The 18,153-nt window shown below is 46.0% G+C and overlaps 5 non-coding genes and 6 pseudogenes across 5 annotated transcripts; all 11 read right to left on the bottom strand.

Annotated features, from left to right (window-relative positions):
* Nucleotides 1-945: 945 nt before the first annotated feature.
* Nucleotides 946-1,130, bottom strand: LOC141241909 (U2 spliceosomal RNA). The gene has a single exon (XR_012306593.1). It is a non-coding gene; the product is annotated as a U2 spliceosomal RNA (small nuclear RNA).
* Nucleotides 1,131-1,919: 789 nt separating this feature from the next.
* LOC141241947 (U2 spliceosomal RNA) lies at nt 1,920-2,011 on the bottom strand (annotated as a pseudogene).
* A 1,115-nt stretch (nt 2,012-3,126) lies between these two features.
* On the bottom strand, nt 3,127-3,311 carry LOC141241910 (U2 spliceosomal RNA). Its single transcript, XR_012306594.1, has one exon. It is a non-coding gene; the product is annotated as a U2 spliceosomal RNA (small nuclear RNA).
* Nucleotides 3,312-4,100: 789 nt separating this feature from the next.
* On the bottom strand, nt 4,101-4,192 carry LOC141241949 (U2 spliceosomal RNA; annotated as a pseudogene).
* Nucleotides 4,193-5,307: 1,115 nt separating this feature from the next.
* LOC141241911 (U2 spliceosomal RNA) lies at nt 5,308-5,492 on the bottom strand. Its single transcript, XR_012306595.1, has one exon. It is a non-coding gene; the product is annotated as a U2 spliceosomal RNA (small nuclear RNA).
* Nucleotides 5,493-6,281: 789 nt separating this feature from the next.
* LOC141241950 (U2 spliceosomal RNA) lies at nt 6,282-6,373 on the bottom strand (annotated as a pseudogene).
* A 1,115-nt stretch (nt 6,374-7,488) lies between these two features.
* LOC141241912 (U2 spliceosomal RNA) lies at nt 7,489-7,673 on the bottom strand. The gene has a single exon (XR_012306596.1). It is a non-coding gene; the product is annotated as a U2 spliceosomal RNA (small nuclear RNA).
* A 789-nt stretch (nt 7,674-8,462) lies between these two features.
* LOC141241951 (U2 spliceosomal RNA) lies at nt 8,463-8,554 on the bottom strand (annotated as a pseudogene).
* Nucleotides 8,555-9,669: 1,115 nt separating this feature from the next.
* Nucleotides 9,670-9,855, bottom strand: LOC141241929 (U2 spliceosomal RNA). Its single transcript, XR_012306610.1, has one exon. It is a non-coding gene; the product is annotated as a U2 spliceosomal RNA (small nuclear RNA).
* Nucleotides 9,856-10,649: 794 nt separating this feature from the next.
* On the bottom strand, nt 10,650-10,741 carry LOC141241952 (U2 spliceosomal RNA; annotated as a pseudogene).
* Nucleotides 10,742-11,856: 1,115 nt separating this feature from the next.
* Nucleotides 11,857-12,060, bottom strand: LOC141241916 (U2 spliceosomal RNA; annotated as a pseudogene).
* Nucleotides 12,061-18,153: the final 6,093 nt, after the last annotated feature.

Genomic DNA, 18,153 nt, shown 5'->3' on the forward strand with positions numbered 1-18,153 from the left:
TAACTCCACCTCTTTAAACACAGCACCTTCACCCCCTGCTGTTCCCACCCGCCTCAACACCGTTGGAAGGGAGGAGAACCAATTAAGGCGGGGATTGGGGTGGAACGAGCAGCTGTCTACCCTTAGCAGGAGGGCTCCTGATTACATACCTCTCCTGCTGCTGCTGCTGCTGGCTGTCCAGCAGCAGACTGAAGGTGGCTGCTGCTGTGCACAGGTATATAAAGGCTCAGAGCCTATTATGACACGCGCAGCCAGCGTTCCATTGCCACATTCCATCTACTGCAGGCAGGATACCTGGCTGGCTGAATGTCGCTGAGAAGCTCACAGAGACCGCCATAAGCAACAGTTTAACAGAATGCCACAGACTAATCAACCAAACTTTTTGGGTTGGGTTCTCTTTTATAGTCTGCAGGCATTAAATGAAAGAAGTCAGTGTTCCAGCAGAAGGAGACAACGTTTCAGAAAAGGCATTGTAGCAAACCAAAAAAGAAATTTTAAGCGCAGCAGAGTAACCAGCGCACATACCTGTTAGCTCAGGTGAGTTTAAAAGGCTGCTGTTGATAACAAGGGCATTTGCTAAATAGATGGTGTGTGTGCAACAATATACTGAAAGGTCAATTATATTGTGCAGCTTATCTCACCACCTGTAGTTATTTAGGTGAAAGCTCCAAAATGCTTGCCTAATATGTCTGTTTATCCAAAAGGAAGTAAAAAGGGAGAGCTAGAAAGATAGCATTGCATCACATTACATGGCAATGCAATGCACAGTTGCTGAAGTTGAACCAAAATGAGCTTGTAATCTGGCTTCTGCAACTTTGAACATGAAAAATCCAATGAGGAGAAGAAAAGCAAAGCCAAAGAGTCCATCCCAAAATCCGACAAACAAGCAAAATGAACCAAAAACATTGAATTCAATTCTTTCTGATTTTAGAAACTGCATTAAAGAAGGGGTGCACCGGTCCTGGAGATACTGCAATACCAGGTCAATGCGTGGAGTGGACAGAGCAAGCTCTTTTTCCATCTCCCTGTTCTAAAAATCCATTTAATATATGGTCCCCAGATAGGGGACGTATCAGATATTAAACTGATAAGAACAGATTTTTTTTTTTTTATCGAAAGCCCGAATTCGTGTACAAAACCCGAGTGCGCTTAAAAAAGTGACAAGTGCCACAAAAAAAGTGCACTAGGATGCTGGTCTTCTTGAAACCCTCTCCAAAAGGAGAAGGGTCCCCCAAACCATTCCCCGTCCCTCCGAACCAAAAGGCCACAGCGAGGAACAGGGACAAAAAGCCACCTCCAGCCGAAGCCAGAGGCGACCCAATCTTACCCCCAGCACCTGCCCGAGTTCTCACCCGAGCAAGGCACTGGGAGCCAAAGACTGTGCTCCCCTCCCGGAAGAGGGGAGCCAACAACGCTCTCCTCCCGAAAGAGGAGAGCCAGGGGGGTTCAGGGGGGAGCGGAACCTGATGGCCACACACTCCCCCCCTAGACCTGCCAAGAGAGGAACCCGTAAGGGAACCGCATCCCGACAAAATCCTAGTAGGACGTGACACACGTGAATAAGTGGACACACAGTGACAAAGAAATTAAATAAATAGTGAAGGTTTCACAGTATAATACTGCCCGGACCTTCGACCGGGAATTGAAAAATTCCCCATCCTAAGGCCAGAAGGCCCGGAATAAGGGTGTGTGCGAAGAAAGAAAATTTGAAGTGCTTGTGCAAATGTGCCATAAACTCAAGTGGGGTTCCCAATCCCAGTGAGTTAAGGCACCCCAGGGTCACCACTCCTGGGGCACTTCACACTTCGGGCTTTCGATCTTCCCCGGCCCAATGGCGTCGATCCTGGGGGGCCATGCTTTCCACCAGATGACTATATTAGCCACCTGGCGTACTAACAAGCGCCTAAACCCCAGTGTGCATAATGTATCAATCTACTAGGGCGGCCAATATCCAAAACCGCCTTTTCAAAAGATACTACACTTGATCTTAGCCAAAAGGCCGAGAAGCGATAACCAGAATTGGTTTCAAACTACGGAGCCACCCAAGGATCCTGAAAAGTCCATTTGTGGAGATGAGCTCCTGGACTCCCGTTAAGAAGACATGTTGTCAACCTCTAGATCCCTTACATGCCTGCACTTTTCGGCTTGCTGCTGCTGCAATCCACGCGTTTTAGATCTGCATAACTCCACCTCTTTAAACACAGCACCTTCACCCCCTGCTGTTCCCACCCGCCTCAACACCGTTGGAAGGGAGGAGAACCAATTAAGGCGGGGATTGGGGTGGAACGAGCAGCTGTCTACCCTTAGCAGGAGGGCTCCTGATTACATACCTCTCCTGCTGCTGCTGCTGCTGGCTGTCCAGCAGCAGACTGAAGGTGGCTGCTGCTGTGCACAGGTATATAAAGGCTCAGAGCCTATTATGACACGCGCAGCCAGCGTTCCATTGCCACATTCCATCTACTGCAGGCAGGATACCTGGCTGGCTGAATGTCGCTGAGAAGCTCACAGAGACCGCCATAAGCAACAGTTTAACAGAATGCCACAGACTAATCAACCAAACTTTTTGGGTTGGGTTCTCTTTTATAGTCTGCAGGCATTAAATGAAAGAAGTCAGTGTTCCAGCAGAAGGAGACAACGTTTCAGAAAAGGCATTGTAGCAAACCAAAAAAGAAATTTTAAGCGCAGCAGAGTAACCAGCGCACATACCTGTTAGCTCAGGTGAGTTTAAAAGGCTGCTGTTGATAACAAGGGCATTTGCTAAATAGATGGTGTGTGTGCAACAATATACTGAAAGGTCAATTATATTGTGCAGCTTATCTCACCACCTGTAGTTATTTAGGTGAAAGCTCCAAAATGCTTGCCTAATATGTCTGTTTATCCAAAAGGAAGTAAAAAGGGAGAGCTAGAAAGATAGCATTGCATCACATTACATGGCAATGCAATGCACAGTTGCTGAAGTTGAACCAAAATGAGCTTGTAATCTGGCTTCTGCAACTTTGAACATGAAAAATCCAATGAGGAGAAGAAAAGCAAAGCCAAAGAGTCCATCCCAAAATCCGACAAACAAGCAAAATGAACCAAAAACATTGAATTCAATTCTTTCTGATTTTAGAAACTGCATTAAAGAAGGGGTGCACCGGTCCTGGAGATACTGCAATACCAGGTCAATGCGTGGAGTGGACAGAGCAAGCTCTTTTTCCATCTCCCTGTTCTAAAAATCCATTTAATATATGGTCCCCAGATAGGGGACGTATCAGATATTAAACTGATAAGAACAGATTTTTTTTTTTTTATCGAAAGCCCGAATTCGTGTACAAAACCCGAGTGCGCTTAAAAAAGTGACAAGTGCCACAAAAAAAGTGCACTAGGATGCTGGTCTTCTTGAAACCCTCTCCAAAAGGAGAAGGGTCCCCCAAACCATTCCCCGTCCCTCCGAGCCAAAAGGCCACAGCGAGGAACAGGGACAAAAAGCCACCTCCAGCCGAAGCCAGAGGCGACCCAATCTTACCCCCAGCACCTGCCCGAGTTCTCACCCGAGCAAGGCACTGGGAGCCAAAGACTGTGCTCCCCTCCCGGAAGAGGGGAGCCAACAACGCTCTCCTCCCGAAAGAGGAGAGCCAGGGGGGTTCAGGGGGGAGCGGAACCTGATGGCCACACACTCCCCCCCTAGACCTGCCAAGAGAGGAACCCGTAAGGGAACCGCATCCCGACAAAATCCTAGTAGGACGTGACACACGTGAATAAGTGGACACACAGTGACAAAGAAATTAAATAAATAGTGAAGGTTTCACAGTATAATACTGCCCGGACCTTCGACCGGGAATTGAAAAATTCCCCATCCTAAGGCCAGAAGGCCCGGAATAAGGGTGTGTGCGAAGAAAGAAAATTTGAAGTGCTTGTGCAAATGTGCCATAAACTCAAGTGGGGTTCCCAATCCCAGTGAGTTAAGGCACCCCAGGGTCACCACTCCTGGGGCACTTCACACTTCGGGCTTTCGATCTTCCCCGGCCCAATGGCGTCGATCCTGGGGGGCCATGCTTTCCACCAGATGACTATATTAGCCACCTGGCGTACTAACAAGCGCCTAAACCCCAGTGTGCATAATGTATCAATCTACTAGGGCGGCCAATATCCAAAACCGCCTTTTCAAAAGATACTACACTTGATCTTAGCCAAAAGGCCGAGAAGCGATAACCAGAATTGGTTTCAAACTACGGAGCCACCCAAGGATCCTGAAAAGTCCATTTGTGGAGATGAGCTCCTGGACTCCCGTTAAGAAGACATGTTGTCAACCTCTAGATCCCTTACATGCCTGCACTTTTCGGCTTGCTGCTGCTGCAATCCACGCGTTTTAGATCTGCATAACTCCACCTCTTTAAACACAGCACCTTCACCCCCTGCTGTTCCCACCCGCCTCAACACCATTGGAAGGGAGGAGAACCAATTAAGGCGGGGGGTGGGGTGGAACGAGCAGCTGTCTACCCTTAGCAGGAGGGCTCCTGATTACATACCTCTCCTGCTGCTGCTGCTGCTGGCTGTCCAGCAGCAGACTGAAGGTGGCTGCTGCTGTGCACAGGTATATAAAGGCTCAGAGCCTATTATGACACGCGCAGCCAGCGTTCCATTGCCACATTCCATCTACTGCAGGCAGGATACCTGGCTGGCTGAATGTCGCTGAGAAGCTCACAGAGACCGCCATAAGCAACAGTTTAACAGAATGCCACAGACTAATCAACCAAACTTTTTGGGTTGGGTTCTCTTTTATAGTCTGCAGGCATTAAATGAAAGAAGTCAGTGTTCCAGCAGAAGGAGACAACGTTTCAGAAAAGGCATTGTAGCAAACCAAAAAAGAAATTTTAAGCGCAGCAGAGTAACCAGCGCACATACCTGTTAGCTCAGGTGAGTTTAAAAGGCTGCTGTTGATAACAAGGGCATTTGCTAAATAGATGGTGTGTGTGCAACAATATACTGAAAGGTCAATTATATTGTGCAGCTTATCTCACCACCTGTAGTTATTTAGGTGAAAGCTCCAAAATGCTTGCCTAATATGTCTGTTTATCCAAAAGGAAGTAAAAAGGGAGAGCTAGAAAGATAGCATTGCATCACATTACATGGCAATGCAATGCACAGTTGCTGAAGTTGAACCAAAATGAGCTTGTAATCTGGCTTCTGCAACTTTGAACATGAAAAATCCAATGAGGAGAAGAAAAGCAAAGCCAAAGAGTCCATCCCAAAATCCGACAAACAAGCAAAATGAACCAAAAACATTGAATTCAATTCTTTCTGATTTTAGAAACTGCATTAAAGAAGGGGTGCACCGGTCCTGGAGATACTGCAATACCAGGTCAATGCGTGGAGTGGACAGAGCAAGCTCTTTTTCCATCTCCCTGTTCTAAAAATCCATTTAATATATGGTCCCCAGATAGGGGACGTATCAGATATTAAACTGATAAGAACAGATTTTTTTTTTTTTATCGAAAGCCCGAATTCGTGTACAAAACCCGAGTGCGCTTAAAAAAGTGACAAGTGCCACAGAAAAAGTGCACTAGGATGCTGGTCTTCTTGAAACCCTCTCCAAAAGGAGAAGGGTCCCCCAAACCATTCCCCGTCCCTCCGAGCCAAAAGGCCACAGCGAGGAACAGGGACAAAAAGCCACCTCCAGCCGAAGCCAGAGGCGACCCAATCTTACCCCCAGCACCTGCCCGAGTTCTCACCCGAGCAAGGCACTGGGAGCCAAAGACTGTGCTCCCCTCCCGGAAGAGGGGAGCCAACAACGCTCTCCTCCCGAAAGAGGAGAGCCAGGGGGGTTCAGGGGGGAGCGGAACCTGATGGCCACACACTCCCCCCCTAGACCTGCCAAGAGAGGAACCCGTAAGGGAACCGCATCCCGACAAAATCCTAGTAGGACGTGACACACGTGAATAAGTGGACACACAGTGACAAAGAAATTAAATAAATAGTGAAGGTTTCACAGTATAATACTGCCCGGACCTTCGACCGGGAATTGAAAAATTCCCCATCCTAAGGCCAGAAGGCCCGGAATAAGGGTGTGTGCGAAGAAAGAAAATTTGAAGTGCTTGTGCAAATGTGCCATAAACTCAAGTGGGGTTCCCAATCCCAGTGAGTTAAGGCACCCCAGGGTCACCACTCCTGGGGCACTTCACACTTCGGGCTTTCGATCTTCCCCGGCCCAATGGCGTCGATCCTGGGGGGCCATGCTTTCCACCAGATGACTATATTAGCCACCTGGCGTACTAACAAGCGCCTAAACCCCAGTGTGCATAATGTATCAATCTACTAGGGCGGCCAATATCCAAAACCGCCTTTTCAAAAGATACTACACTTGATCTTAGCCAAAAGGCCGAGAAGCGATAACCAGAATTGGTTTCAAACTACGGAGCCACCCAAGGATCCTGAAAAGTCCATTTGTGGAGATGAGCTCCTGGACTCCCGTTAAGAAGACATGTTGTCAACCTCTAGATCCCTTACATGCCTGCACTTTTCGGCTTGCTGCTGCTGCAATCCACGCGTTTTAGATCTGCATAACTCCACCTCTTTAAACACAGCACCTTCACCCCCTGCTGTTCCCACCCGCCTCAACACCATTGGAAGGGAGGAGAACCAATTAAGGCGGGGGGTGGGGTGGAACGAGCAGCTGTCTACCCTTAGCAGGAGGGCTCCTGATTACATACCTCTCCTGCTGCTGCTGCTGCTGGCTGTCCAGCAGCAGACTGAAGGTGGCTGCTGCTGTGCACAGGTATATAAAGGCTCAGAGCCTATTATGACACGCGCAGCCAGCGTTCCATTGCCACATTCCATCTACTGCAGGCAGGATACCTGGCTGGCTGAATGTCGCTGAGAAGCTCACAGAGACCGCCATAAGCAACAGTTTAACAGAATGCCACAGACTAATCAACCAAACTTTTTGGGTTGGGTTCTCTTTTATAGTCTGCAGGCATTAAATGAAAGAAGTCAGTGTTCCAGCAGAAGGAGACAACGTTTCAGAAAAGGCATTGTAGCAAACCAAAAAAGAAATTTTAAGCGCAGCAGAGTAACCAGCGCACATACCTGTTAGCTCAGGTGAGTTTAAAAGGCTGCTGTTGATAACAAGGGCATTTGCTAAATAGATGGTGTGTGTGCAACAATATACTGAAAGGTCAATTATATTGTGCAGCTTATCTCACCACCTGTAGTTATTTAGGTGAAAGCTCCAAAATGCTTGCCTAATATGTCTGTTTATCCAAAAGGAAGTAAAAAGGGAGAGCTAGAAAGATAGCATTGCATCACATTACATGGCAATGCAATGCACAGTTGCTGAAGTTGAACCAAAATGAGCTTGTAATCTGGCTTCTGCAACTTTGAACATGAAAAATCCAATGAGGAGAAGAAAAGCAAAGCCAAAGAGTCCATCCCAAAATCCGACAAACAAGCAAAATGAACCAAAAACATTGAATTCAATTCTTTCTGATTTTAGAAACTGCATTAAAGAAGGGGTGCACCGGTCCTGGAGATACTGCAATACCAGGTCAATGCGTGGAGTGGACAGAGCAAGCTCTTTTTCCATCTCCCTGTTCTAAAAATCCATTTAATATATGGTCCCCAGATAGGGGACGTATCAGATATTAAACTGATAAGAACAGATTTTTTTTTTTTTATCGAAAGCCCGAATTCGTGTACAAAACCCGAGTGCGCTTAAAAAAGTGACAAGTGCCACAAAAAAAGTGCACTAGGATGCTGGTCTTCTTGAAACCCTCTCCAAAAGGAGAAGGGTCCCCCAAACCATTCCCCGTCCCTCCGAGCCAAAAGGCCACAGCGAGGAACAGGGACAAAAAGCCACCTCCAGCCGAAGCCAGAGGCGACCCAATCTTACCCCCAGCACCTGCCCGAGTTCTCACCCGAGCAAGGCACTGGGAGCCAAAGACTGTGCTCCCCTCCCGGAAGAGGGGAGCCAACAACGCTCTCCTCCCGAAAGAGGAGAGCCAGGGGGGTTCAGGGGGGAGCGGAACCTGATGGCCACACACTCCCCCCCTAGACCTGCCAAGAGAGGAACCCGTAAGGGAACCGCATCCCGACAAAATCCTAGTAGGACGTGACACACGTGAATAAGTGGACACACAGTGACAAAGAAATTAAATAAATAGTGAAGGTTTCACAGTATAATACTGCCCGGACCTTCGACCGGGAATTGAAAAATTCCCCATCCTAAGGCCAGAAGGCCCGGAATAAGGGTGTGTGCGAAGAAAGAAAATTTGAAGTGCTTGTGCAAATGTGCCATAAACTCAAGTGGGGTTCCCAATCCCAGTGAGTTAAGGCACCCCAGGGTCACCACTCCTGGGGCACTTCACACTTCGGGCTTTCGATCTTCCCCGGCCCAATGGCGTCGATCCTGGGGGGCCATGCTTTCCACCAGATGACTATATTAGCCACCTGGCGTACTAACAAGCGCCTAAACCCCAGTGTGCATAATGTATCAATCTACTAGGGCGGCCAATATCCAAAACCGCCTTTTCAAAAGATACTACACTTGATCTTAGCCAAAAGGCCGAGAAGCGATAACCAGAATTGGTTTCAAACTACGGAGCCACCCAAGGATCCTGAAAAGTCCATTTGTGGAGATGAGCTCCTGGACTCCCGTTAAGAAGACATGTTGTCAACCTCTAGATCCCTTACATGCCTGCACTTTTCGGCTTGCTGCTGCTGCAATCCACGCGTTTTAGATCTGCATAACTCCACCTCTTTAAACACAGCACCTTCACCCCCTGCTGTTCCCACCCGCCTCAACACCATTGGAAGGGAGGAGAACCAATTAAGGCGGGGGGTGGGGTGGAACGAGCAGCTGTCTACCCTTAGCAGGAGGGCTCCTGATTACATACCTCTCCTGCTGCTGCTGCTGCTGGCTGTCCAGCAGCAGACTGAAGGTGGCTGCTGCTGTGCACAGGTATATAAAGGCTCAGAGCCTATTATGACACGCGCAGCCAGCGTTCCATTGCCACATTCCATCTACTGCAGGCAGGATACCTGGCTGGCTGAATGTCGCTGAGAAGCTCACAGAGACCGCCATAAGCAACAGTTTAACAGAATGCCACAGACTAATCAACCAAACTTTTTGGGTTGGGTTCTCTTTTATAGTCTGCAGGCATTAAATGAAAGAAGTCAGTGTTCCAGCAGAAGGAGACAACGTTTCAGAAAAGGCATTGTAGCAAACCAAAAAAGAAATTTTAAGCGCAGCAGAGTAACCAGCGCACATACCTGTTAGCTCAGGTGAGTTTAAAAGGCTGCTGTTGATAACAAGGGCATTTGCTAAATAGATGGTGTGTGTGCAACAATATACTGAAAGGTCAATTATATTGTGCAGCTTATCTCACCACCTGTAGTTATTTAGGTGAAAGCTCCAAAATGCTTGCCTAATATGTCTGTTTATCCAAAAGGAAGTAAAAAGGGAGAGCTAGAAAGATAGCATTGCATCACATTACATGGCAATGCAATGCACAGTTGCTGAAGTTGAACCAAAATGAGCTTGTAATCTGGCTTCTGCAACTTTGAACATGAAAAATCCAATGAGGAGAAGAAAAGCAAAGCCAAAGAGTCCATCCCAAAATCCGACAAACAAGCAAAATGAACAAAAAACATTGAATTCAATTCTTTCTGATTTTAGAAACTGCATTAAAGAAGGGGTGCACCGGTCCTGGAGATACTGCAATACCAGGTCAATGCGTGGAGTGGACAGAGCAAGCTCTTTTTCCATCTCCCTGTTCTAAAAATCCATTTAATATATGGTCCCCAGATAGGGGACGTATCAGATATTAAACTGATAAGAACAGATTTTTTTTTTTTTTTTTTTTTCGAAAGCCCGAATTCGTGTACAAAACCCGAGTGCGCTTAAAAAAGTGACAAGTGCCACAAAAAAAGTGCACTAGGATGCTGGTCTTCTTGAAACCCTCTCCAAAAGGAGAAGGGTCCCCCAAACCATTCCCCGTCCCTCCGAGCCAAAAGGCCACAGCGAGGAACAGGGACAAAAAGCCACCTCCAGCCGAAGCCAGAGGCGACCCAATCTTACCCCCAGCACCTGCCCGAGTTCTCACCCGAGCAAGGCACTGGGAGCCAAAGACTGTGCTCTCCTCCCGGAAGAGGGGAGCCAACAACGCTCTCCTCCCGAAAGAGGAGAGCCAGGGGGGTTCAGGGGGGAGCGGAACCTGATGGCCACACACTCCCCCCCTAGACCTGCCAAGAGAGGAACCCGTAAGGGAACCGCATCCCGACAAAATCCTAGTAGGACGTGACACACGTGAATAAGTGGACACACAGTGACAAAGAAATTAAATAAATAGTGAAGGTTTCACAGTATAATACTGCCCGGACCTTCGACCGGGAATTGAAAAATTCCCCATCCTAAGGCCAGAAGGCCCGGAATAAGGGTGTGTGCGAAGAAAGAAAATTTGAAGTGCTTGTGCAAATGTGCCATAAACTCAAGTGGGGTTCCCAATCCCAGTGAGTTAAGGCACCCCAGGGTCACCACTCCTGGGGCACTTCACACTTCGGGCTTTCGATCTTCCCCGGCCCAATGGCGTCGATCCTGGGGGGCCATGCTTTCCACCAGATGACTATATTAGCCACCTGGCGTACTAACAAGCGCCTAAACCCCAGTGTGCATAATGTATCAATCTACTAGGGCGGCCAACATCCAAAACCGCCTTTTCAAAAGATACTACACTTGATCTTAGCCAAAAGGCCGAGAAGCGATAACCAGAATTGGTTTCAAACTACGGAGCCACCCAAGGATCCTGAAAAGTCCATTTGTGGAGATGAGCTCCTGGACTCCCGTTAAGAAGACATGTTGTCAACCTCTAGATCCCTTACATGCCTGCACTTTTCGGCTTGCTGCTGCTGCAATCCACGCGTTTTAGATCTGCATAACTCCACCTCTTTAAACACAGCACCTTCACCCCCTGCTGTTCCCACCCGCCTCAACACCGTTGGAAGGGAGGAGAACCAATTAAGGCGGGGGGTGGGGTGGAACGAGCAGCTGTCTACCCTTAGCAGGAGGGCTCCTGATTACATACCTCTCCTGCTGCTGCTGCTGCTGGCTGTCCAGCAGCAGACTGAAGGTGGCTGCTGCTGTGCACAGGTATATAAAGGCTCAGAGCCTATTATGACACGCGCAGCCAGCGTTCCATTGCCACATTCCATCTACTGCAGGCAGGATACCTGGCTGGCTGAATGTCGCTGAGAAGCTCACAGAGACCGCCATAAGCAACAGTTTAACAGAATGCCACAGACTAATCAACCAAACTTTTTGGGTTGGGTTCTCTTTTATAGTCTGCAGGCATTAAATGAAAGAAGTCAGTGTTCCAGCAGAGGGAGACAACGTTTCAGAAAAGGCATTGTAGCAAACCAAAAAAGAAATTTTAAGCGCAGCAGAGTAACCAGCGCACATACCTGTTAGCTCAGGTGAGTTTAAAAGGCTGCTGTTGATAACAAGGGCATTTGCTAAATAGATGGTGTGTGTGCAACAATATACTGAAAGGTCAATTATATTGTGCAGCTTATCTCACCACCTGTAGTTATTTAGGTGAAAGCTCCAAAATGCTTGCCTAATATGTCTGTTTATCCAAAAGGAAGTAAAAAGGGAGAGCTAGAAAGATAGCATTGCATCACATTACATGGCAATGCAATGCACAGTTGCTGAAGTTGAACCAAAATGAGCTTGTAATCTGGCTTCTGCAACTTTGAACATGAAAAATCCAATGAGGAGAAGAAAAGCAAAGCCAAAGAGTCCATCCCAAAATCCGACAAACAAGCAAAATGAACCAAAAACATTGAATTCAATTCTTTCTGATTTTAGAAACTGCATTAAAGAAGGGGTGCACCGGTCCTGGAGATACTGCAATACCAGGTCAATGCGTGGAGTGGACAGAGCAAGCTCTTTTTCCATCTCCCTGTTCTAAAAATCCATTTAATATATGGTCCCCAGATAGGGGACGTATCAGATATTAAACTGATAAGAACAGATTTTTTTTTTTTTTTTTAAACCATTCAGTTTAGTTTTTCAGCAAACAGTATGAATTTCTCCAAAATTTGCTACTTAAAACTTCTCATCATCATGGTTCTATTTATTTAGCAGTAGTATAAGACGAGATATAATCACAAGGGAACATCCTTTACATAACACAAATGCAGAAACTTCAAGGAATCACAAAGAAAAAAATCACTGGTATTTGATAAGGTAATGCCACTTTTTAAATTTCCAAATCCCTTCGGCATCTGTGCCACCACCGCCTCTGCTGTCCAACTTATATATCAGGTATAGTCTTGAAAGAATAAGTCTAACACATTCATTCACTGATAAAGATTTCCTTTTGAAAAGTCCAAGGTTCCTTGCATCCCACAAACTCTCCATCACACAAGCCATTATCAACCATAAAATTCTATCTTTAGACCGACTACACGCACCAATTCCAAACATCGCCACACGCCAATCCACAAAATTCACGCCTGCTAAACCCTTACACAATCCACCTACACACTTCCACACACTGTACGCGTACTCACAATCCCACATAACATGCCTGACAGTCTCACAACCACCACATCCCACTCTCGGACACACATCTGTTCTTATCAACTCTCTTTTCTTCTGCACTTCTCTCACAGGTAAAATATTATGTAAAGTCATCCACACCACATCCTTCTGTTTGTTTGACATCCCATACGTATCTAACTTCTTCCATGCATCTGAAACCTCATTCCCTCTCAGCCCAACAATATTACACTCTACCTCATTTGCACTCATTCTTTTCACCACATTCTTGGTCATTCTAAAATCATTCATTCCCACACTCAACAAATCATGCTTTCTCACAAATTTCTCAATCACCTCATACCAAACAGGACACTTAAAGGCCACAGGCACACTCGCATCTCTCTTCCTCCAGCATAACCCATACAACATCCATCCAGCAGAATAATTAGCCATAAAAGCACCTTTATTGCCTTTACCCAGCAAAATAACCACAGTCTTAATATAATTAAGGCCTAAAAAAACTTCAATATTGGGAAAGGCCAGCCCACCATGCTGACAAGCCTTAAAAAGGCTCTCCCGCTTCAACTTCTCCATCTTACTACACCACAGGAATGTGAATACCAACTTCTCTATTCTCTTAATTTTCCTGTAAGGAGAAGGAAAAACAGTCGACACATAAAGCAGGATAGGGAGAATCACTGCTTTGATAATTAACACCTTACCACGCAGAGTCAATTCTCTCATTCGCCAGAAATTCAATTTACGTTCAACCCGCATACCACACTCTTCCCAACTTTCATTCCCTTTTAAGTCATCATTAAATAATACGCCCAAAATCTTGATTGCACCCTCTTCACACTTTACACCATCCATACGAATACTACTATCTCCAAAACATTTAAAACTACATTTATTCCAATTTACCCTAAAACCAGACGCACCAACAAAAAAATCCAAAAGCAATTTAATTCTACTCAAAGAAGCCATACTTTCACTCACAACCACAACATCATCCATATAACCTAACACTTTCACATGCTTACCACCACTACCAGGCACCAACAAACCTCTCATCATTTTATCCCGTCTAATCAAACATAACAATGGTTCTATTACACATACAAATAAGACGGGGGACATAGGACACCCCTGCCTTACTCCTGACCTAATCTTCACTTTGTCACACAGCCACCCATTAACCAAGAATTCACTTGACACACAATCATACAATGATTTTACACAATTCACAAATTCTCTAGGAAACCCCATTCTTTCCAGTACTTTAAACAAAAACACATGCGAAACCCTGTCAAACGCCTTCTCAAAATCAATAGCTAAAGTCATACATTTCTGCTTTCTATCCTTGCAATCCCCAATCATATCTCTCAACAATAACAAGTTATCACTCATACTTCTTCCAGGCACTGCACATACTTGGTCCTCCTCCACAACACTACCAATCACTTCACGCATACGATTTGCCAGTAACTTACTGTAGACCTTATAATCCGAATTCAGCAGTGTTATTGGTCTCCAGTTTTCCAAACGTTTCCTCTCACCCTTTTTATACACAAGCACAACCACTCCTTCTTTCATTGATTCACACAACCTACCATTCACCCACATATACTTACATACCTCAGTCAAATCTGTTCCCAAAACTTCCCATGCTTTCACATACAACTCTACAGGTATACCATCTTTCCCAGGAGTCTTACTCTTTTTAGCACTCCACACCACATTCTTCACTTCATCCAGAACTACATCCTCACACAACAGATCACGCTCCTCAGAATCAAGTTTTTTCTCCACACCATTCAGAACATATGACACAAGCCCAGAGTCAATCCATTTCTCATCATACAACTTGCTATAAAACCTATTCACTTCTTTCAGCACATCCTCACCCATACAGTTGGTTCCACTTTCATTCACAACTTCATTCATATCAGTCTTCCTACCATTCATTTTTTTAAAAAAGAACCTCGTACACTTCTCATTTTTCTCCAGGTGCTCAATTTTAGTACGATATATAATTTCCTTTCCTTTCTCATCCAACACACGCTTCAATTCATTCTTAGCCTCAGTAAGTTGATCAGACATCTCCAAACCACTTGCAACACACTTTCTCAACCAGTCAATCCGTCTATTAAGGTCATTAAACCTATTCCTATATCTGGCAGCTTTTCTATAGCCCCACTTTTTGAAGAAAGTTTTAAATTGCACTTTCACCCAGTCCCACCAGTCAAGAACACACACAAAATCCTTCTTACGCATTCTCCATCTTTCATACTTTACATTAAACTCATTCATCACCTCATCATCCTCTAACAGCCTTGCATTCAACTTCCATACCCCACCGCCATACACTTGGTCACCATTCGCACAAAACACGCCTCTCAAACATTCATGGTCCGAAAAAGGTACCTTTTGTTGAGAAAAATCCAAACATACCATATTTTTAGAAAATAACATTAAATCAATTCTGGAATGAATCTCACCACGGTCAGCATGGTATGTCGGCGGTGGTGGCATGCCAAGAACAACAACTGCTGCATCTAAAAAGGAAAAATCACAAATTAAATGGGACAATTTCTTTCCTGTTATGTCACACTTTCCTTCTGTGACACAATTAACGTCCCCAACAAAAATAGTGGGAGATTTCCCTGGAAGAAAAAAACTTAATTTTTCAAGAAGAGCAAGCCGCTCTTCCTTCCCTGTAGGGCAATATAAATTAATAATTCTGACCCGCCACCCTCTATAACTCAAAAATGCAATTAAACATCGGCCCACCTCCACCACAATATAACTATCAATAGAGATTTCTTTATTCCCAACTAATATCCCCACCCCATCATTTTTATTATGATTAGACCCTGACCAGATATGCTGTCCGTAAGGCCAGTCTTTGTCACAAGGAGCATCCTGAATCCCACACTCCTGAAGGCAAAAAACATCAGCACCTAAATGTTTCAGGTAGTCCAGAACAGTTGTTCTTCTGATTTTAGATCTGATCTGCCTTACATTTAGGGACACTACATCCCAACCAGATTGGCAAGACATTAATTAATGAAAAGAAATACATGACTCAATGTTGATCACACCATACTCATCCATTATCATCAGACTGGGAAAGCACCCCAAAGGTGTTGATGCTCTCAGGGATGCCAAGGTAAGGAGCATCAGGGGAGAAGACATCCTGCGGGTAAATGCGGTCACTTGCAGGACTGTCGCACCCTCCGCTGGCAGGTGAGTACTCTCGTCTGGGTTTTTTATTGGCCAGTTCAGGAGTATCATCATCATCAAAAGACCTCCCAGAAGTAAAGTCTCCTTGGCCACCATCCCTGGCCACCTCTTCGTCTGTAGCACCCCAGGACAATGCAGGGGTTCGAGCAAGAGACACATCCATGTCACCCTCACCACATATTTCGGACTGATGAGGGAGGTCCACATCCAACTCGGAGATCTCCATACTTGGCCCAGCAGGGGCTGGAGGGTCCAACAGGGTCTGGGCCTCACCCACCAGATCTTCAACCTCAGGGGGCTCCGTCTCCTCATTGATCTCTGCAGTAGTCACCTGTGGGGTAACAGCAGGGACAGTAGGCTTACCTTTGGTCACTTCGGAGAAGGACCTAGGCTTGACTTTAGCCTTACAATCCCGAATCACATGTCCTTCCTCCCCGCAGGCATCACATACCACCGGGTTGGAACAATCCTTCGCCAGATGACCGTACTTGTTGCACTTTCTACAGTTTGGCAATTGTTTGCAGAAATCCTGGATATGCCCGAACATGTTGCATCTCCTGCAGAACAATGGCGCCTCGGGAAAAAACAGATATCCAGAGTCTCTTCCAATTGTAAAGTTCAGGGGAGGATAGTGAATACCTCCAGGACCATGAGGGTCTATCCCAAACCTCACAAAGTATTTATACTTCCCAGTCCACAGCCCTTCTCCATTTAAGATTTTATGGGAGAATTGCACAAAAATGCAGTGTCTTCTCAGGAATGCAGTGATATCATCCCGGGAGATAAAGGGGTTGTGCATGAATACTACCACCGGGATATCCCCCTTAGAGTAGAGTACAGTGAAGATAAGTCCATCCAGCTGAGGGTGCTCTGAAAGGACTTGAAGAGTTTTGAAAAGGTTTTGGCAAGCCGCCATAGAAGAAAGCACCAAGACGTACCTATGCTCCCTTCTGAACTCCTGCAAACAGATGATCTCCGACTTCTGGATCTTCAGGATTTCATAGAAAATGGCGTTGACCAGGTATGACAACGAGAAATGGTCCTTCTTCTCCTCAGAGACCTCGATACGGAAAGCATTCTTGACCCGGGGATCCCCGGTCCCAGCAAAGCGAAGCTTGACACCCATGGTCGCTTCAGGAATCGCCTTCTCGTTTCCTCCTCACTCTCCCCCTATAGCAGCATCCAGCTTAAGCCACCGAAGTGGCGATGCTGGAAGGCCGAGGGCTAGTACACAAGGAACCTCTTGTCCAAACACTAGGTCTGAGCCAAAAGGCCGAGAAGCGATAACCAGAATTGGTTTCAAACTACGGAGCCACCCAAGGATCCTGAAAAGTCCATTTGTGGAGATGAGCTCCTGGACTCCCGTTAAGAAGACATGTTGTCAACCTCTAGATCCCTTACATGCCTGCACTTTTCGGCTTGCTGCTGCTGCAATCCACGCGTTTTAGATCTGCATAACTCCACCTCTTTAAACACAGCACCTTCACCCCCTGCTGTTCCCACCCACCTCAACACCGTTGGAAGGGAGGAGAACCAATTAAGGCGGGGGGTGGGGTGGAACGAGCAGCTGTCTACCCTTAGCAGGAGGGCTCCTGATTACATACCTCTCCTGCTGCTGCTGCTGCTGGCTGTCCAGCAGCAGACTGAAGGTGGCTGCTGCTGTGCACAGGTATATAAAGGCTCAGAGCCTATTATGACACGCGCAGCCAGCGTTCCATTGCCACATTCCATCTACTGCAGGCAGGATACCTGGCTGGCTGAATGTCGCTGAGAAGCTCACAGAGACCGCCATAAGCAACAGTTTAACAGAATGCCACAGACTAATCAACCAAACTTTTTGGGTTGGGTTCTCTTTTATAGTCTGCAGGCATTAAATGAAAGAAGTCAGTGTTCCAGCAGAAGGAGACAACGTTTCAGAAAAGGCATTGTAGCAAACCAAAAAAGAAATTTTAAGCGCAACAGAGTAACCAGCGCACATACCTGTTAGCTCAGGTGAGTTTAAAAGGCTGCTGTTGATAACAAAGGCATTTGCTAAATAGATGGTGTGTGTGCAACAATATACTGAAAGGTCAATTATATTGTGCAGCTTATCTCACCACCTGTAGTTATTTAGGTGAAAGCTCCAAAATGCTTGCCTAATATGTCTGTTTATCCAAAAGGAAGTAAAAAGGGAGAGCTAGAAAGATAGCATTGCATCACATTACATGGCAATGCAATGCACAGTTGCTGAAGTTGAACCAAAATGAGCTTGTAATCTGGCTTCTGCAACTTTGAACATGAAAAATCCAATGAGGAGAAGAAAAGCAAAGCCAAAGAGTCCATCCCAAAATCCGACAAACAAGCAAAATGAACAAAAAACATTGAATTCAATTCTTTCTGATTTTAGA

This window comes from Phyllobates terribilis, unplaced genomic scaffold, assembly GCF_046119375.1.
Source record: "Phyllobates terribilis strain yellow unplaced genomic scaffold, ASM4611937v1 Scaffold_1024__1_contigs__length_465996, whole genome shotgun sequence".
NCBI classification, from domain to species: Eukaryota; Metazoa; Chordata; class Amphibia; order Anura; family Dendrobatidae; genus Phyllobates; species Phyllobates terribilis.